Source organism: Castor canadensis, chromosome 1 (genome assembly GCF_047511655.1).
Source record: "Castor canadensis chromosome 1, mCasCan1.hap1v2, whole genome shotgun sequence".
NCBI classification, from domain to species: Eukaryota; Metazoa; Chordata; class Mammalia; order Rodentia; family Castoridae; genus Castor; species Castor canadensis.
In genome coordinates this window covers 188,066,362-188,087,653 of record NC_133386.1, presented here as the reverse complement: position 1 = coordinate 188,087,653, position 21,292 = coordinate 188,066,362, and the positions used below count along the sequence as shown (strand labels likewise).

General features: G+C 38.9%; 2 pseudogenes; both read right to left on the bottom strand.

The window, feature by feature from the left end:
• Nucleotides 1-2,701: 2,701 nt before the first annotated feature.
• LOC109680373 (olfactory receptor 5T9-like) lies at nucleotides 2,702-9,230 on the bottom strand (annotated as a pseudogene).
• Nucleotides 9,231-16,818: 7,588 nt separating this feature from the next.
• Nucleotides 16,819-16,942, bottom strand: LOC141416705 (small nucleolar RNA SNORA51; annotated as a pseudogene).
• Between the last annotated feature and the right edge of the window lie 4,350 nt (nucleotides 16,943-21,292).

Below are 21,292 nucleotides of genomic sequence, written 5' to 3'. Positions count from 1 at the left end.
TATCTTACAGAGGGACACCTGACTTACAAAAGAACACCTGATGAAACACATCCTTTGTTTACAGAGATGATAAAGGAAAACAGACATCTATATCACAGGGACTCAAATTTAGAAAACCAAACAGACTTAATATCTCTAGACCTGATTGAAAATGTCAAAACAGTGTAACAGCAAAAATGACTGAATGTGCCAGATGTCCAGAACAAAGTGGAACAGTCAACCTAGGGTACATTAAAGCCAAATCCCAACACACTTTTTCTTCATAAGCACCCCTGATGTTAGAGCACTCAGTGTATTAGATGTGCCCACACCCACATCTGGGTGTGTTTATTTTCAAGTTTACGGATCCTTCCCTAATCTTTATGAACTCTACTGATAGGCTTATTGGAGAAATTATTTGTCTCTGATTTATCATGTGCTTTTGTGTGTATAAGCTTATTTCCCATATTTCACTGGACAATTTTGTAGTTTCCAACAATCTTTTGTTGTTGTTTACCCTGTCCACTAGAAATTTATTTAAGCAATTGCAAGACCTTTAGTAAAAGATGATCAAAAATATGTGTATTTTAGCCTGTTGATTATTTTAGACATTATTTTCAGCACTCTGTATGATCTTTCAGAGAAGACATTGAGAGTAATGTAAACCTTTTGTTTCAGGACTCTGCTTTTTCCAACTGCCTATATATTGCTGAGTTAGTCATGCATGCTTGTATTGTCACCAAATCTTCCTCCTGCCATTTGCTGAAAGTAAAAAAGTTCAAGGTTCTCTGTGTGATCTTGTCATTCCGTAGATTTCAGATTGCTACTATGCATGCAAACTCAAATCTTGGGTATGTTTACAGAAAAGAAATAGCAAGATAGGTAAGTGAAGTAGATGGTATGAAGGCAAAAGAATAAGGTGAGAGAAGCCAAGCACTGTTGGCTCAACCTGTAATCCTAACTACTCAGGAGGCAGAGATCAGAAGGGTTGCATTACAAAGCCAGCCTGGGCAAATAGTTCCCCCCAGAACCTAACTCAAAAATATCTTTCACAAAAGAGGTCTGGTGGAGTGGCTCACTGTGCAGGCCATGAATTCAGCCCGAGTACCACAAATAAGGAAGGAATGATAGCAAGATAAAGCAAAATAAAATAAGTACAGAGAAAGATTAAAAAAAATCAGTAAAACAAAGCTAAAAGAAAATAGTGATAACACAAACCTACCAGTCAGTTATCATTCCTTAGGAGAAAAGCATGAATCCCTCTTCCTGTAAGGTTGTCATTTAAGGTTTACTGTGTGTGGAGGAACAATACACTAAGTCTTTGAATTTCTTGACTTTATAAGATAAACTCTTGTATACAATGATAGTCAGAGCTGTGTTTCTTAAAACCAGATTGTTTTATTTTTAGACGAACTGTGAACATAGGTTCTTCTGTCAAATACTTACTTTTTCCAATACATATTATGGCTGCTTTTAGCATAATGGATCAGAAAAAATTCAAAGACTTAATTACTAAAAGTTATTATTTTTAATCTCAACCATGCATTTATAATTTAACTCCTTGTTTTTTATTGTGGGGCTGCAAATGGAACCAAGGGTCTCACTTACACTTGGTTAGTGATATACCACTGAGATACAGCCCAACTCAAGTATTAACTCAAAGGAATGTTGTTTTGATTTCTATAATCTGATGAAATATTTCTTGTAGAGTCACAGGACAATCACCCACATGGTAAATGATGGAAAATCTTTGAAAGAAAATATTTTGTCTTAATGATTCTTCATATACATAAATCTTGGAACAATTGTAAACAGAGTATAATAAATGAAATAGGAGAATGGGTTTTAAGTAAAAACCATATTTTCCAACTTGAGCCTTGTTTAACCATGTTTAAAACTTTTCAATAACATTCACAAAGATATGACTCATAGATCTAGGACAATGGGAGAATGAGGAACTGAGTCATGAATTGCAATTCAGGAGCAAAAGTCATAGCATCAAAACAGGCTAGCTTTCAAATCTTTGTGAAGTCATGTTAGTAGCCTTTTGTAAGGTATCCTTTAAGAAATACTTTTATTTGTTTTTTTCACACTTGTGTGTACTCTCCAAAAACATTGCTGCCTGTTACCAGTGTATTTTCCAGAGTTTCACATAAATCTGATCCATTTCTGGCAAAATGTTAGATAAAGAAAATATTGGGTAATGGAAAGGAAAGACATTATTAATGAAAGAAAAATCTATACATGAGTTAGAAAGTCTATTGCAGATATTATGCCTGGTTTGATCTGAGTATATGAATAGATGAGGCAATTGCAGTAATATCTGGGAGCAGGAGGGTTGAAGATGGGAAAATTAAATTTAAAGTGAGTGCCAGAGGCTTATGACCAAAATGAGGACATTTGAATTCAGAGAATCCAGAGGAAATTATTTTCACATTGTAAATCAAGTTATAAAATACTCTAAAGACAGAAATATGGATGTATCATTGATTATTTAATACACATATGCTTGAAGATACAGATACGCTTATATATAAATGATACAATACATTGGTGTTTATGATATGCTGTATAACAGGAATGGATAATGTTTTACTTGAAATCTTTTAGGAATATAGGCACTATTAATTAAAATCAAGAACTTTTCCTATTTGTAGCCATAAAGATATAGAATTAACAACAAACATGAGTTTTTAAATCTACTCAATTTACAAAATGAACTTCATTTATAAAAGTTTCTCTCAAATAATTTTCTCATTGCCTCTTTTACATCATTGTTCCTCAAACTATAGATGATAGGATTCAACATTGGAATCACAATGGCATAAAATGTTGATACTATAATGTCATGCTCCAAGGCGTAACTGGAACTTGGTCTTACATACATGAAGAGGATTGTTACATGATATATGGACACTCCAGTTAAGTGAGACCCACATGTAGAGAAAACTTTTTGTTTCCCTTCACCAGAACGCATTCTCAGAATGGCCAACAGGATAAAGCCATAGGAGACCAAGACAATCAATATAGTGACCATTTCAATAGAACCCACAAAGTAGAAGAGGAGAAGTTGGTTCACTTGAGTATCAGAACAAGAAATAGCAAGTAGTGGAGGGATATCACAGAACACATGCCTGATTTCATTGGATCCACAGAAGGACAGGCTAAATGTGGCCACTGTGTGTAGAGTAGCATGTAAAATTTCACCAACATAGGAAGCAATGATGAGTGGTTTATAGACTCTGGGTGACATGCTCATTGAATACAGAAGAGGGTTGTAGATGGCTACATGTCAGTCATATGCCATTGCAGCCGGCAGAACGCATTCTGTGGTTCCAAAAGTAACAAGGAGAAACATCTGTGATACACAACCAGGATATGTAATGGACTTATCCATTACTAGGAAATTGACCAACATTTTTGGGGTAACAACTGTAGAATAGCAGGCATCCAAGAATGATAAAACACTCAGAAAATAGTACATTGGGTTGTGAAGCTGGGAATCCCAAATAACCAGAGCAACCAGTCCAAAGTTTCCTATCACAGTGAAAAGATAGATGGCAATAAATAGTAAAAATAAGAAGATTTGCAGGTCAAAATCATCCTGGGAAGCCCATCAGTATAAATGTGTTGAGGTCAGTCACATTGTACAACTGAATCCTGTATAATGCCACGTCTGATTAAATACCTGACAATTCCATTATTAGAGATTTTAAAAGAAATATTCTGTGAATGTAGAACCCACCAAGTTAAGTTGTTGCATCTGTTAGGAAAAATGCCACACAAAGAAAACTCACGAGAAAACTCACGTCCAAGGGCAGGGTTTAATGGCAGGTACGAGGTAGTGCAGGAAGAAGAAAGGACAAAAGGGAAGGGGTTCAGGCCAGGCATGGCCTTTTACAGGAGAGGGAGGGTAAGGGGTTAGCACATACACTGGGGGTCCCTGATGGAGGTGGAGCTTGAGTGGAGCTTGTTTTGGAAGCACGGGAAACCTTGTTAAGGGGGAGGGAATGGCTCCATTTTCCATGAGGTGCCACTGATTTATAAAATGGCAGCATTATTGTTCTATCATTCCCCCATTTTTCTCTTTAACTGCTTCCTGTTGGCAGGGGGCGTTGTGTGGGTCAGGATCCTCAGGCTCCTGTGGCGTCTTGGATGGGGCCTTCACAGTAGTTTTCTGGGCGGTTTTGGAGAGGTTGGTATCTCTGGAGGTACAACTGCTTAAATTTTGGTTAGCAATAGCAGACATACGGTCTAAAAGAAATCCTGTATTGTTCTTATGATACAAGTGAGGAAACTTAAGAATAGGAGAGCAAGAAATACAGGCATTAGGATGGGCATTAACCAGGAGAACCACTGTGAAATGTTGTTCCCTAGAGGATCCCAAGAGTCCTCCAAATCCCTTCTCCGTTTTTCTAATTGTTCTTGGAGTTGCCTAATTTTATTTTTTACTACTCCTGACTGGTTAACATAGAAGCAGCACTCCTGTTGTAAAAATAAGCAGAGACCACCCTTTTCTGCAGTGAGCATGTAATGGCCTCGTCAGTTTTGGAGTACAACTGAGGCTAGGGAGTCAAGTTGTTTTTGTAGGGTTAGGATAGATTCAGCCACCGTTTGAAGATCACTTATCAATTGATTAGAGTTTTGTGTAGTAGTGGATAGAAGTCCCTATTGCTGCAGCCCCCTTTCCCATAGCAGCCATTATTCCCAGAGTGGCTAACAAGGGAATAGCCTGGATTGCCAGTTTTGATCAAAGATGTGCGGTGAGGGGGATAGGTAGGTCCTGATCTTCTGTAATAATGTCCATGTCAGGGACCAAAAATACCAGAGTGCAGATGCCCTTCCAGGCTTGGGGTAAACAGGGATATACACTCTGACCACATAAAAAGAAAGTCCCGGGAATGGGGGGGGGGGGGCAACAGATATTGTTCCCAGTTTTGTTGGCTGCCCTAGTAGTGTGACATTTTTTTGTCACCAGGGAATCTACCTTGACTATCACTGAGGAACTCTGTAGGCAGAGAGGGGCTGGCTGGAAGAGGGGAACTGGGGAAAGGGTGGAGGCAGTGGGACTTTTGGTGAAGGAACAGTTTAAGGTAAGAGGTGTGGAAATATTTATGGGGCTGGCGATGATCTGAGAAGGGCCAGTTCACTGACACATCCAACAACCACGGGCTAGAGTAGGATTAGTGTGGTTGAGTAGTTTATGAGTGGTATTTATGACCTGGAGGAGAAGGGTTTCAGAAAGGAACAGTGTTTGTAAAGGAATTTTGGAGGCTTTCTGGTGGGAAAGAATAGGTTGTCAAGAACCTGATGTACCTGGGTGTGGAGGACCTTCTTGTGTGCCTGATCCTGGACTCCTCCTCCATCAGACATACCATAATGTGTGAGCTCAGTACAGCACACTTTTTGCCCACAATTTCCAAAGCAAGTATAGCCCACGTTGCTGCCTTTACTCCTTGCAGTCCAGTGCAGTTTGCCCCACATTGTATATGGAGTAGCTGTATCGTAGCAAGCCCTGTGCTGGTATGAATAAGATGAGGTGCACGAGCAGGGGGGAAGTTTGGGGCTCACAAGGGTACAGGTCATAAGAAAGAAGAGAGCACAAAGTGTAAGACGCACAGGGCAAGGTATCCAAAACAGAGAGCTGCGTGATGGGGCCATCTCCACTCAGGGGGAGAAGTTACCCACAGTCCAATACTCTGGAGGGAAGGGACAAGGACAAGAATTACCCACAGGAAGGAATGGAGTGGAAGCATAGGTGGAGTGGTTTACAGTAGAGCTTAGAGTATGTTGGAAAATGGGTAGATTTCTTCAAGAGTAAAGTCTGAGAGAGTATCTTGGAGAGGTAAGTAGGCTATCCAATCTATGAAGTAAGGGAGAGAAAGGTATGAAAAAGGAGGGAGGCTGATTATACTGGGGGGTGGGAAATCTAAAACCTCAGAGTAGAGTGTATACAGGAAAGAGTAAAAGCACGGGCAGGCACTGACAAGAAAGAATGGAAGGGGGAAGTATAAAGAGTGAGTAGGTGAGATGCCAGGTCCCCAGGCATAGGGCTCCTGCCTATGCCCTGGGAGTCTCCTTGAGTGTGTCTCTGTCTTCTGAGATCTTGGGAAGGCAGGAGATCTTTATTTTTGTTGGTCCTGTAAGAAGAGATTGGTAGGTCTTTTGTGGGGCTGCCAATTTTAGATTTTGAACATGTACCCAGGAGGGAAATCCTGGTAGCTTAGCAGCCATGGGTGTAGTGAGGATGACCTTAAATGGGCCTCTCCACTTTTCCTGCAGGTGGCCAGGTTTGGCTGTACATTTCAGATAAACTAGATCTCCCATTTGGAGGGTGGGAGTTATTTTGGTGGTGTCAGAGGGCTGTGGTAACTGATCATGAGTATGCGACCAAAGGAGAGAGCGGAGAAAAGTGAGGAGAGGATTGAGGAGAGTGGGGGGAATGTTAGGGGGTTCTACCTGAACTGTGATAGGGAGGAGTGGATGGCCATAGAGGAGATCAAAGGGACTGAGCATGAGTGGTCTTTTAGGGAGGGCCCGAGGTGAAGAAGGACTAGGGGTAGGAGCTTTGTCCAGTCTAGGTGGAGCTCGAGGGAGAGTTTGGTGAGAGTATTTTTAGTGTGCGATTGTCACGTTTGACTTTACCTGAAGATTGGGGGTGATAGGGAAGGTGAAACCACCAGTGAATATTTAAGGATTGTGCCAATTTTTGAGAAATAGAGGAAACAAACTCAGGCCTGTTGTCTGACAGGATAGAGGCTGGGAGACCAAACTGTGGGATGATGTCTGTGACTAAAATCGTTGTTACTGTGGAGGCCTTCTTATTGGATGTAGTGAAGGCATCCGCCCATCCCGTGATACCGGGAGGTACTTAATCCTCTTTATTGGAGGCATATGTGTGAAGTCCACCTGCCAATCCACAGCAGGGAGACATCACCTGGCTGGTGGGTAGGAAAGGGAGGGGGCCTAATATTGGAGTTGGGGTTTGTGTGCTGGCAAATTGAGCAGGATTGGGTAATCTGTTTAAGGTATTGTATGTCTCCTGGAGATAGGGAAAGGGATTGGCAGAGAAAGGTGTAAAGAGCATGAATGTTAGGATGAAAATGCTTATGTAAATAGGAGATAGGGGTTTTAACCTCAGTAAAGTGTGAAATGCATACTTAAAGTCAGTATAAATGTTGACAGTTTTGTCTTTTGCCAGAGTTGGAGCTCTGGCCATGGCAGTCAGTTCTGTCTTCTGGGAAGTAGTGCCCAAAGGGAGAGGCATGCCTCAATGATGGCAGACTCAGACACGATGGCATATCCAGCTCTTCGCTGTCCATTGTGAATGAAGGAGCTGCCATCAATGAACCAAGTGTAGTCAGCCTGAGAAAGGGTGCCCTCCTGAATGTGGTCTGTGCAGGGAAGGAGCTCTTCAAGGATCTCAGGGCAGGAGTGAACTAGGGGTGTTGAAGAGAGAGGAAGAAGAGTAGCTGGGTTAAGTGGGGGACATGAAATGAAAGTTAGAGTGGGATCCTCGACCAAAACCACCTGGAGGGATAGGATACGAGAGGGGTCATGGTGTAAAGTCCCTTGTATGTGAGGAGTTCCAAGAGGCTATGGGGGGAGTAAACAGTAAGGGGAGACCCAAAGGTAAGTTTTTTGCTTTCCTGGATTAAGAGAGAGGCAGCAGCCAGGGCCCTGATGCATGGGGCCCATCCCCTGGTTGTGGGATCTAACTGTTTGGAGAGGTATGCTAATGGAGCAAAGGAGAGCCCTATGTTGTGTTCCAGAACTCCTAAGGCAAACCCTTTCCTCTCAGAAACATAAAGGACGAAGGGATGAGTGAGGTCTGCCAAGCGAAGTGCCAAGGCTTGTAATAGGTCTTGTAAGAGGGTTTTAAAATGACCTGACACAGGCTGAGAGGGGTCCAGGGGCTCTTGAATGGAACCCTTGGATGACTCATATAGAGGTTTGGCCATTAGACTGAAGTTGAGTACCCAGGCTCTGAAATAGCCAGCCAGGCCAAGAAAGATGAGAACTTCAGCCTTAGTGGTGGGGGCAGGGAGAGAGGTGAGCAAGGTCTTATGATCTGTGGTGATAACTTATGAGTAGGGGAGATAGATAGGTCCAGGTAAGTTACCTGGGTGAGAGACAGTTGAGTCTTGTTAGGGGACACCCGATATCCCTTTTTCCCAGAAAACTAAGCAGGAAGGCAGTGTGTTGTTGGCTATCCTTGAGCGAGGGGCTGCAGAGCAGGAGATCATCTACATACTGGAGGAGTTTACTTGGGGAGAGATGGAGGGTAAGGAGATCCCTAGCCAGAGCTTGGCCAAAGAGGTGGGGACTGTCCTGGAACCCCTGAGGCAGAACAGTCCAGGTCAGTTGTTGGGAAGTATAAGAATTTGGATCAGTCCAGGTGAAGGCAAAGAGGTTTTGGGGCTGTGGGTGGACAGGGATAGTGAAGAAAGCATCTTTTAGGTCCAGGACTGTGAAATGGGTGGTGGTACCAGGGATGTGAGACAGGAGAGTATAGGGGTTGGGTACCACCGGGTGTATTGGAGTCACTGCCGCATTGATTAAGCAGAGGTCCTGTACCAGCCAATAAGACCCATTGGGCTTTTTTACAGGCAGAATAGGAGTGTTATAGTAGGGGGAGTGGGTTGGGCGAATAAGGCCCTTAGAAAGAAGCTCTGAGATGATAGGCTTTAATCCCTGTAAGTGGATTAGAGAGATGTGATATTGAGGTTGGTTTGGGAAAACAGAGGGGTCCTTGAGAGTAATAAAGATTGCCTCGTGATGGGTAGCAACTGCAGGGTTCTGGAGGTCCCACACAATGGGATCTACCAGTGTAGCAGGTAAGGGCAAGGGGTCAGGAGGGGCTTGTGGAAGCAGAGCGCCCATGATGGCAAGGAGGGGCTGAGAGGATGGAGACAAGGGGTTAATGGGTCATGGCTTAAGAGGGGGTGGGTTTAAGGTGAGAGTGACCTGGAATTTTGACAAAATATCCCTTCCCAAGAGTGGGGTGGGGCAATTAGGTAGGACTAGGAAGGAGTGAGTAAAAAGCATATCTCCCAGTATGCAGGTTAGAGGAAAAGTCATTAAGGGATGGGTAGGAGTTCCCTCCACCCTGACTATGGAGGTTAAGGAAGGCTTGGTAGGTCCCCAGAACTCTGTCAAGGCAGAAAAAGTGGCGCCAGTGTCTAGGAGGAGAGAGATAGGCCTACCATCAATAATGGCCATTACCTTGGGCTCCCGTAAGTTATGGTCATCGGGCCTAGGAGTCCTGGGCTCCATCAGTCCTCAGCCACAGTCGCCAGTCTTAAAAGATCAGTTAGGGAGGAGGGACAGTGAGGGGGCTTAGACCCTCCACCTTGAGGGGTGGAGGGGCAGTCCATCATCCAGTGGCCTTCCTGTTTGCACTTAGGACATGGCCCCGGTGAGCGGTGTGGTTTAGGACAAGCACGGGCCCAGTGTCCCTCAAGACCACACTGAAAACATGGGCCAGGAGGTGTTCAGGATTTTTCCTGGCCTCAGGAGTTAGAGGTCAGAGGCTTTTGCTGGAGGGCTTGTGCCAACATCTGGAATTTAGCCTTATGTCTCCTCTCCTTATCAGCCCTTTGTTGTTCTCGGTAATTATAGACTTTGAAGGCCACGTTTAAAATTTCAGCCTGTGGAGTCTGAGGGCCATTTTCTAGCCTTTTCAGCTTTTTTCTGATATCTGGAGCTGACTGGGAGATAAAATGGGTCATAAGGATAATTGTCCCATTCTTAGTTTCAGGGTCACCTTTTGTATGGCATTGTAGCGCCTCTGTGAGCCAGGACAAGAAACTAGCTGGATTTTCCTCTTTTTCTTGTTGGATTTCTCTAAGCTTATCAAAATTAACAACCTTTTGGGACTACTTCTTTAATCCCACCACTAAACAGGTAACCATCTGATCCCTAAGTGTTCTGTCACTGGTTTGGTAATTCCAATGAGGCTCCTCAGTAGGGACCGCTGTAGCTCCTACAGGATGGGTGGGGGTGGTGCAATGGACCTCATCTGCATGTGCCCTAGCCATGTCCCAGACACGTTGTTTCTCCTCTGGAAGGAGGGTGGAGGAAAGAATGAGATAGATGTCATGCCAAGTAAGGTCATAGGATTGAGCCAAGTATTGAAATTCCTTAACATAAGAATCAGGGTTAGTGGTGAAGGAGCCAAGGTGCTTTTCTATCTGAGAGAGGTCAGCAAGAGAAAAGGGGACATGGACCCTCACAATGCCTTCCTCTCCAGCCACTTCCTGGAGAGGGTAGATGGAAACCGGCTGACTGGGGGGTCCATGAGAGTGAGTATGGGGGGGCTCATGGGATCCTGTGGTCCCGGGTGGGTGGAAGGGTGGGCAGAAGGAGGGATGGGAGGAGGAGCAGGAAGAGGAGTGGAAGGAGGAGCATAAGGAGGGGTAATAGGAGAAGAGGGAGGAGGGGCAGGAGGAGAAGCAGGAGGAGAGGCGGGAGCCAACAGCTGAACAATGGAAGCCCATCTTTGATAAGGTGGAGGCTCGTTAGCAGGGTCAAAAAAAGGGAAAGCTTCAGAGTCAGTAGGGGATTCAGAGAAGGATTTGGCTGGTTTTGAGACTGGTTTAGAAGCTAGTAGGACCTGTGCAGGGGAACAGGAGGTACAGAGGGAAGGTTTGGTGCAGAGATAAGAAAAGGATTGGACGTAGAGAAGTTCCTTCCATTTGCCAGTGCGCTCACAGAAATTGTATAGATCCCTTAAAATATTGGGATCAAAAGTGCCATTAAGTGGCCATTTGGAGGCATTGTCCAGTGGATATTGGGTCCAGGCCTGATTACAGAGAAAAATGAGTTTTCATGGCTTAAGATCAGGCGTGAGGCGTAGAGGCCTAAGGTTGGCCAGGAGACATCCCAATGGGGTGTCTGAGGGAATTTTGAAGTTCCAACTCCCATGGTGAGGCCTGACCAGAGGAGAGATATGGTGGGCCTCCCCAAAATATCAGGTCCTCAGGAGAGAGAGAGAGATGTGGAACACACCACCCAGAGGGAATGTCTTCACCACAGGGTGGGCCACAGTCCCTAGTGGGGAACCTGGTTCCTGGGACAAAAGCGAGCTGAGAGAGAGAGAGAGAGAGAGAGAGAGATCACAGCTCTGCATGTGAGGAGGACTTACCAAGGGAGAGAGGATCTTGAGGGAAGATTCGCTGGTGGTGGATGGCGCTTGGAGGTGCTCTGGGGCGCAGGAACTTCCCTGTGAGCTAGTGGGAAAGTGGCACTTTCTAGGATCAGGGGTCCCAGTAAAGCAGCTCAGATCCAGGAGGAAAGCCGGGAGAGCAAGTTCAGTGCCTGGAACTCAACCCAATCCCGGGTTTCGGCACCAAATGTTAGGAAAAATGCCACACAAAGAAAACTCACGAGAAAACTCATGTCCAAGGTCAGGGTTTAATGGGAGGTACAAGGTAGTGCAGGAAGAAGAAAGGACAAAAGGGAAGGGGTTCAGGCCAGGCATGGCCTTTTATAGGAGAGGGAAGGTAAGGGGTTAGCGCATACACTGGGGGTCCCTGATGGAGGTGGAGCTTGAGTGGAGCTTCTTTTTGGGAGCACGGGAAATCTCGTTCAGGGGGAGGGAATGACTCCATTTTCCATGAGGTGCCACTAATTTATAAAATGGCAGCATTATTGTTCTATCAGCATCCACATTTTATGAAGGCAAAAGGAAAACATGGCCATTGGTGGAATCAGAAGCAATGAAGGCATTAAGTCCTTGTAGATGCATTTCTCTGTTTAAATAAATGGAAGAAATATTTTTTTCAATTTTTGGCTAAATCTATGGTTCTTTTCAGAGTCCATGGAATGATTTTTCGGTAGTATTCTCATTCCTAAAAGTGAAGCAGTCACACTTATACCATGAGAATGGGCCAAATTTAAATGAAAAATAAATGTAAAATTATTTAATAAATATTATCAGATAACTAGAACATGGGGAAAATGAGACTTACATTTAAAATTGTTGTTCAGGCCAGCTTATCTCACCAAAGCATTTCATGTCCTAAATTCTGACAAATGTCCCATTCGGTTGTTACTCAAAGGACCGTGATGAACAGAACAAATGTTCTTCTAGATAAATGTACTCCATGTTTCAAAACAAAAACCAATGTGTGTTGTTTAAATTTTTTTCTGCTCTTTTATTTCTTGAAACAAATATTATCTCATGACCCATTTTTGCACTTTTTGGATTTTTGTAATATTTATTTCTAATTTTAATATAAAACCCATATAAAATGCCTCAGTCAGGTTCTCATTATTCAAGAAAAACCTTAGGAATATTTTTGAGATATATTTGTGTCAGAAATAATTCATCACCATTCTATTCATGTGCTTCAATTTTTGTGGGTTTGCTGAAATTTTTACAAATTCCTAAAATAATAGTAATAGTGCTAAAACACTAAAGCCACTGAATAATAACCAATATAATTATTTACAAAAGCTATTGTAACACAGCAAAATTACAATACATGTCACAATGTGCAAAAATGACAAAAAGGCTCAAAGTCAACTGATTCTGTAAAGAATGCCTCTGTTGTTGAAATACAAATATTAGATCCACCACAACTTACAATATTTCATTTTTATTCTATATAGTAGAAATATCTTTCATAAAGATCTAAGATCTTTCATGGAAAACAAAGACATATGACATGTGACTCTTAAGGACAGAGGATATAAAATATTTGTCTAAAATGTGCAAATCTGAGTTCAATTCACAGTCACAGAAGGAAAATAAAAGCATGTTGTATATCAAATTGTATCTTAAATAGTGAAATATCTACAGTGTTTAATACTGAGCTGAAAGCAGGGATCAGCATATGATTTATACTCATCATGTAACACTACATCTTTCACATTGAAACCTGTGTCAAAAAAAGAGGAAGGCAATTGAAAACCGTTTAGGGCTGGCATGGTGGCACATTAATCACAGTAATCAGGAGGCCAAGGCAGGAGGTTCTCAAGGCCAACCTGGGCTACATACTGAGACCCTGACTCAAAAATAAATAATTTAATTAAAGAACAGGAAAAACACACTGTTGAAAAAACAGATAACAAATCTTAGGAGACAGTCACATGTCATATGTCTTTGTATTCCAAGAAAGATGTTGGATCCATTTGAAAGGTATTTCTAATATATAGAGTAAAACCTTCTTAAGTGTTGTATTAAATACAAATGAACAAAGATGTTCATCGAATTCTTAGAGAATTCCAGAGTTCTAACATAAACTAAATAACACTCAAGAGAAATTTCTGTATAAATTATGACAACTCACACATTATTTATAAACACACAAACGTAACTTTTATTTTAGTTTGAGTGATTATATTAATAAAATAACTTACAAACCATCGATTAATAGTATCTATGTAAAATGTTTAATGTATTGTGATGCATCAAAAATATACATCTTCTTAAAACGTTTCTTCTTTTTATTTTTTTGGTCCTTCACCCTTTTTTTGAAGTCATCATAAAGCGCGTATGCAAATATTTATTGAAAAGTATCAGGACCACAGCAGGAATTAGGCATGCAGTATTAAGCACAGTGAAAATAAAACTATGCAAACATTTTTTAAAAGAATAGGTAAAATTCAGATACATTACAAATCTTCCTCTATTTCCCAGAATTATCAGATAGAACAAAGTTGTGAAAGATAAATACATCTATGTTTAAACTCAACACTCTGTACTGTATTTAGCATTTAATGACAATGTAAGCTTGGAAAATGTTACTTCTGAACCGAAGAATAAGCAAGATTGATTAAAACTTTCAATGATTTCTTGTTCAACAGTATGAATGAGCTAGAAAGACAAATTATAGATTTTAAATTTTTAACAAATCATGATCAATCCATAAGACCAAACTAAAATCAGTTCATTAATTCTCACAGTCAGAAAACATAAATTGCTATTACTGTATTAAAAACACAACTCAAGAAAGGATAGCTGTTATAGCACTTTGTAATAAACTTTGACTTGAATAGAATCCCCTTTTTTAGATTTAAACATTAAGGCATATGTTTTAGTTCTAAATTCATGCTTATAGATTCTAAATATTTCATGTGACAGAATGCTTTTCTCTTACTTTTAGAAATGAAGTGCCTAGTCAGTTAAGGAAAACTATAAATGTGGTGTGTGTTAATACATACACGAGGTCCTGAACCTATCTTCAAGTCCACAGGGATGATCCAAGAACAACACACTAGGTTTCTCCTGGGGCAGAAAAATACAAATGTACTTTCATTTCTCCCACAGTAAACAAGTTAATGATTCAGCACAATGAATCATATGATAAAATTGATTACAGGAATGTGCACTGGTGCTTGGTATAGAATGATGCCTTATGGCAAAGAGCATACTCACAGGATAAGAGAATAAATCTGATGAATCAGAACATAGTTCAAGCTCGATATTAATATGTGCCATTGGTTTGATAAATTCTCTGAAATCTGTTTTTTTTTCTGTTAGAAACATAACCCTTTTTATTCTCCCAATATCCTGTAAACATATGCATATTGAGATAATATAAAACTCATAACTCATGACAGAAGATTGCAATAAAGATTACTAGTTAAATTTATTTTAAATTTTAGGTGCTATAACTGTAAATTGTGTGAGAGTTTTAAACTTATTGAAAGTTTAAAGGAAAATGTAGCATATAGATGCACATAATTAGGCTTCATACCCATGAACTGGACATTTTCACAGGAAATTGCAGTGGACATTAATAAATACCAAATGATTAGCAAAGGACTACCATGTTGCCACATGACTTGAGCTTCCCATGGGAGATGGGTATTTTCTAATGTCAAATTTCAGTATGTCCAGAAGTACTCTCTCACTGAGTCAAAGTTTTAAGAAGAAGACAGGGTCTTAACATGTTCCAATGTCCCAGAAAATTTACATGAACTGTCCTAAAACACCATGGTTCACAGTCCTTTCAGATTGCATTCTCTTTCTCAGAACAAAATGATACCCTAATAGGGAATTCCTTACCAAGTATTAACAGGCTAAAAAACCCCCACTTCCATTCTGATTTACAGATGTTTTTGCATGACATGCAGTCATTACCCAAAAGTAAACAGCTGTAGCACTGAAGCTCCTTATCAGAGTGCACAAGCTGTGGAGATACGGTTTCCTCCATCTTGACAGCCCATTGGTCCATGAAGAGACATGACACAAGGCTTGAAGTAATGAGGAGACCTTCCACTATGGCAGTACTTAGTGTAGCCATGGATGCATTGCCACACCTAAGACCTGTGGTCTCTAGAGCTATCAGTGTGCTGCATCATCCTGGGAAATGCACAGCCAAAGGCACGAAACTTCAATGCATGAGAGCTGACATAGGTATTTTGGCCAACAACACCATGCATGCAGGCAGGCATATGGCTGTTGAGTCCCAATACCTTGCCCCAATAGTTCCAGTAGGACAGATGTAAAGTCAAGAAAGATCATTCTTCAGAGCAAGATCTAATCCCCCAGCAGGCTGTGTTTGGATTTCATTTGTATTAGCAATGCTTCCTCTTCTCTAGCACAGTCTATGAGCTACAACTAACTTATCAGTTGTGCTACTTTAATTAGCAACTATATTCACATCACTCTATTTCTTATGATAAATATTTTTTCCTCTGTGTATAATAAAACCTCTTTCTGTTTCTCTTTAGAATCTGGTCTAATATATTTTTCATGCTTTCTTGGGGCTTATGATTTTTTGGTTCCTGCAGTTTTGTTAGAAATGAATTCTGAATATTGGGGTGTCAAGAGATGACACAACTCAGAAGTCACTGTACAAAGCAAAATTTTCTTCTGCAAAACAGTGTGCAATCCACAAAAAGTTGGGTAAGCAAGCACACTGGGCAGGAAGTTCTCTTCGATTTTATCTCTAATGTAATACTGCCCTTCTACCTGGATTGGAGAGCTTTTAGGTTTACAGTCTTCCTAGTTGGGCAATTTGAATGTAACAGATTAGGTAAAGAACCTTGGAGGTATGACGTTTAAAGGTTCAGTGAAACAATAGCTGTCTTAGGTCATCAAATTGAGAACTAGGACATCTGTGAAGACAGGAACTTACCCAGCTAAGAAAAACAAACCTTTAAAGGACTTCCTTTCAGGTCAAGTAGAGCTCATGAATCATGTTGAAAACAAGTTTGTAACAGTGTTGGTTATTGATTAAAACTCTTTGACAGAAAAGACCCAACCTAAGTTGATTCTTGCAGTTTGGTGTTTATTTTTAGAAAAGTTTTGGCCATGATATCTTCAAATATTTTGACCGGAATCTCTCTTTACTCATCTTACAAAAAATCAAATTATATGTTCATTAGACTGATTTTTGTACAACTATTGACACATATATTTCTACTTTATTATCATTAAAGTAATTTCTCTGGATAATTTATATTGTTTTATCTTCAAGTTCATTGATTCTTTTATCATCATATAATTACTGATGATCCCATGGAAGGAAAATTTTTTCCTTACATATTGTAAGCATGAAAATGTGTTTTTATTTCCAGAGTTTCACAGCATAATTCCTCATAGTTTCCATTTTATAATGGAAAAAATTTGTAATTTATGCATGTTGTTTACCCTGTACAATTGAACTTTCATGTAGTAGTTTTCAAGGTTCTATAGTAAACAGATTACCACAAATATCTGAATTTATAAAAGCAGATTTTGCCATTTTTATAAGGATTCAGCAAAGGCCTGCAGAAAAGACTTTGACAAAGAATGCACATCCTTTCATTGTAGGGCTCTCAGGTTTTTCCAATAGTCAGTTTATTTATTTAATTTATTTATTTTTATTTCACTTTTTATTTATTTTTTTTTTCACCAATTCATAATGCAAACCAGGCACAACCTTGGTTGAGGTGTACATAGCATATGTTTACTTTGCCTCCTTTTTTTAAGCAATCAATATAAGTACAGAACTTGAATAAAAAAATTGTTATAATGGAAAATATACATGGATAATGGCTTTGCTTTGTCACAAAGTACAAGAAATACTTTTCACTAACAGTTTACAATTTCCAAAGCAGAGAAACCACATTTACCTCACAAGTAAATTGAAATGTGAAAAATCATATCAAAATTGCTGAAAACTGTTTTTGTGTAACAACAATAGGATAAGTTCCAAGTTGCGTGGAGTGGCCATTTCAAGCAAAACCATTTTATGTCTTCTCTTTTTGGCAACTGGCTTGTTCTACTAATGATAACCAGAGGTTTCATTGTGGAGATAGATGTGCCTTATTTACAAACAAAGCCAGTAAAATATTTTGTTTACAATTTTATTTCTACCTTGGTATATGTAATCTACTTAACAATTTTTAGGCTAGGTAATATAAGTAAGATTTTGCCTATCAAATTTTAACTTAAAAATCACAAAAGACATTTCTCATTTATGCTTACCTGCAAAGTCATTAAAGACACATTTGTGTTGAAAATAAGTCATGCCATTTCTTTTAATAGCTATACGCTTCTTATAGAGTTTCTGAAAATACTATGAAATAAAAGTCATTGATAGTAGTTGATTAAAGTATTAAAACTATTGCTAAAAGAATAAAGTTACTAACTGGGCACTGGTGTCCCATCCCTGTAATCCTAGCTATTTGGGAGGCTGAGACCAGGAGGATTGCAATTCAAGGCCAGACTGAGTAAATGTTAGAAAGAACACATCTCAGACAATAGCTGGTTGTGGTGATGCATGCCTGTCATTCTAACCTGTGTGGGAGACAGAAATCTGGAGTATCACAGTTCCAGACTGGCCTGTGCAAAAAGCAAGACTCTTATGCAAAAAATAACCAGAGCAGAAAGGGCTGGATGTGTGGCTCAGGCACTGGAATGCTTGTCTTGCAATTGTGAAGCCCTGAGTTCAAACCCAAGTACCTGCACAAAAAGAAAAAAGAAAAAAAAAGAATAAGGTCACAATATTTTACAAAATCAGTGTTTCATTTCTGGACATACTTCCTGATATATCACTCTTTTCTCATTCAGTCAGTGTGAAGAAAAGACAGAGTATGATCAAAATAAAAAAGTAAAGAAAGAATGAAAATAATGTTAGAGCTGCATGTGTCTGGCCTAAAAGCCCCTGTTATTAAAAAACAATTTATTGGATCTACTGAACTATAGGGGGTGAATTCTATATAGTGACTTTTTTCTTCTATATGTCATAGACTAAAAATAATTTTAATGGATTGAAAACTCTGTCACACATTTGTACAAACTAAATTCAGTGATTACAAATAATTTGTACTAATAATGCAAAACATTTTAAGATTTACCATGTTAAGATGAACACACACCAAGAAGATGAAACTGATAAGATTTAGCTACTTTTGGAAAAAGAAGGAAGCCATGTGGTTATACGACCCCACAAGTGTCTTCAAAACTGCATGTGAAACATTTTTTTCTAATACATAGAATAGGTTCATAAATATGGAACAACAGAACCAAACAAAATACTCATTTATCTCTTAGAAAATTCTGGACCAAAATGCATAAACAAGGTAGAGTTTAATTATACTAAATACAGATAATTTACATATTAAACCTGTGTACACACAAATATATTAATGTATAATTTTGCTGGAATATTCATGTTAAGGAACTAGCTTCTAAAAACATAATTAATTTAAATATGTATTTAATGTGTTTTTCTATGTTCAGAAAAATACTCCTTTGTTTGAATTTTTGCTATTCTCTGTTCTCTCCTACTTTCTATCTTGTCTCTCATCGTTTTGCTTTCCCAGTCTCCCCCCCAAAAAAAGGAATTATAAAATATATGCAAGAATGTTTACTAGAGATCATCAGAGGCAAATATTTAAATATGTATGTATATTTGAATGTTTTCTCCAACTAAACTGTTTACCCAGTCTTATTTTTATATCTAACTAGAAACCCTAGGCACAATGCGATAACTTACCTACCTTACAAGGAAATTCTGGTAGTTGTGTTCTTATCCACTTTTGGTATCAGGGTAATAGTGTCTTCAATTTATGCTGACAGAATGGTAGACAGCAGCAGTAAACTATTTTGCACTTTACCACCATGTTTATTATGCAAGGATTTTAGATATAAGTAATATATTTTATGTTTAACAACTTTGCTGACGGTTGGACATTATAGGTACAAAATGATTTTTTTCAGCAAAGGCTTAAGAATTTTCTTTATATCTTCCAGATTTTATATCTATTCCATAAGCATAAGCTAGTTCTCTTCATAGAATAGATTTGGAGTTGGCTTCATACCTTTATCTGTTACCATCCTAGACCAAGACACAATTACTTTTGTGTTTAAACTTCCTGCTACAATCATCTAGCTCTTGTGTGGTTTATCTGTATTCTTTTCATGAAACACATTGAAATTGATTCAAAAGGAATAAGTTTAAAGCATAGAGCCTAACAATAAAGTCTTATCTTTACTATTTTGTAGAGTGATATGGTTAAATACTAGATTGAACCTTTTAATCACAAAATCTGCAAGACATTTTATAACAAGAAGGAAGAGGAAAAGCCGAAAGCTTTGTAATTGCCAACTAGTAGGAAACATTTTTCTCAGTCCTTGCATCTATGTATTAACTTAAAAAAACTACCATACATTAATAGTAAAAGGGTTTCATTTTGATTATTCCATAGATGCATGCAGTGTACCTTAAACAAATTAACAACTCTATTATATTCCCTTAACTGCCTCTCTCCTCCAGTCCCCTTGAAAAACTGTTTGATGTGTTTATGAACTTATCTCTTCTCATCTGTCATGCTCACTTAGTTGTTACTGCATGATCTTCTAGCTCCTCCAGTCCCCTTGAAAAACTGTTTGATGTGTTTATGAACTTATCTCTTCTCATCTGTCATGCTCACTTAGTTGTTACTGCATGACCTTCTAGCTCCTCCCAGCAAATGCTAGTCCTCTAACTGCCTAGAATTTTTCCATATTCCTCCTTCCTGAAACTCCATACAAATACATTCATATTGACTTTATTCTTTTCTTAATGAGACCATTACTCACCACTCCACATCTTTCTCTCATAGTTCATCTCTATTTCAAAGTGGTTCTTACCATCTTAAATTTTACATATTTTGCATGTGCCTTTTGTTTTGTGTGGTTTTGCTCATGATTAGATAACTCTATGAACAACAAATATTTCCCAAAAGTTGAATCAAGGCTTCAATAAAAATACTTAGTAGCTGTATTTTACACATGAGTAAGCTGGAGCACAAACAAATTACATAACTTGTTCATGATCACTCCACTAGCTAGAATAATCTCACATTTGAACACAAATTATCCTTTGAGCCTCTACTACTCATCACAATTCTCTTATGTCATTTTCCATAATATTATCTGCCATGAAGAAACTGGTTTGTTTTTGTACTAAAGAAAGCATAAACCAATCAAAAGTAATCATTATTGACAATGTATGTTGTTTTCAAATATTATCTACAGCTGCTGTATAAGATAGTGTGATTTAGGCTAAATCATCTGAAATATATAGAAACAGTATTACATACACATGGTAAAAGAATAATAATTTGTGGTATGATGGGGTTGAGGGAAATTTTATTTTTGGAAAGAAAACTGAATTCATTTTTCCATGGTGCTTTGCATACTTTTCGAATCTTATACAGCACATTGACATGATTTTAACTTCTGTTCTAGAATATGTAGATTAAATTTCAAAACAAAGAAAATTTCATGACTTGCCTTGCTAAAGGTTTTAGAATGTCATTATAGCTTCATTGTCATTTATTGTCACAAATTTTTCACCATCAAGAATATATAAATGCAAAGCAAATATTTAATTCAAGACTTCATTATTCAAGAATATTAGAATGCTGAAGGAATCATATTTAATTCATGAATTCTCTTTTAAGAAAATTAGAAATCAAAATAAATCATTTGAAAAGCAATACACCAGTTTACCAAGTCATGGTATGCCACCAGTTTTCTCATTTGAGCCTGAAGTTTATGATATTGATGGAATTAATGCGCTTTCATGCTTCCACAGAACACACATAAGTGGTCTCACTGCATGAAGATATTTAAGTTGTTAAATTTAGTGTGTTTTAGGTTCAAAGCAAAGCAAAATGAAACTCATAAATTTAGCTACATACAGAGAGAACATTCATTTTACAGCTTTCACTAACAAATAAATGACCAAATGTTACAGTTTTAACTAAATGCAGAAATGTCTGCACAGGAAACTACAGAAATTCCATTTGTATAAGTATGTTTACTTATACACTCACAATTATTTACAAAGAACATGCACAAAAGTCTGAATAATTGACACAGTGT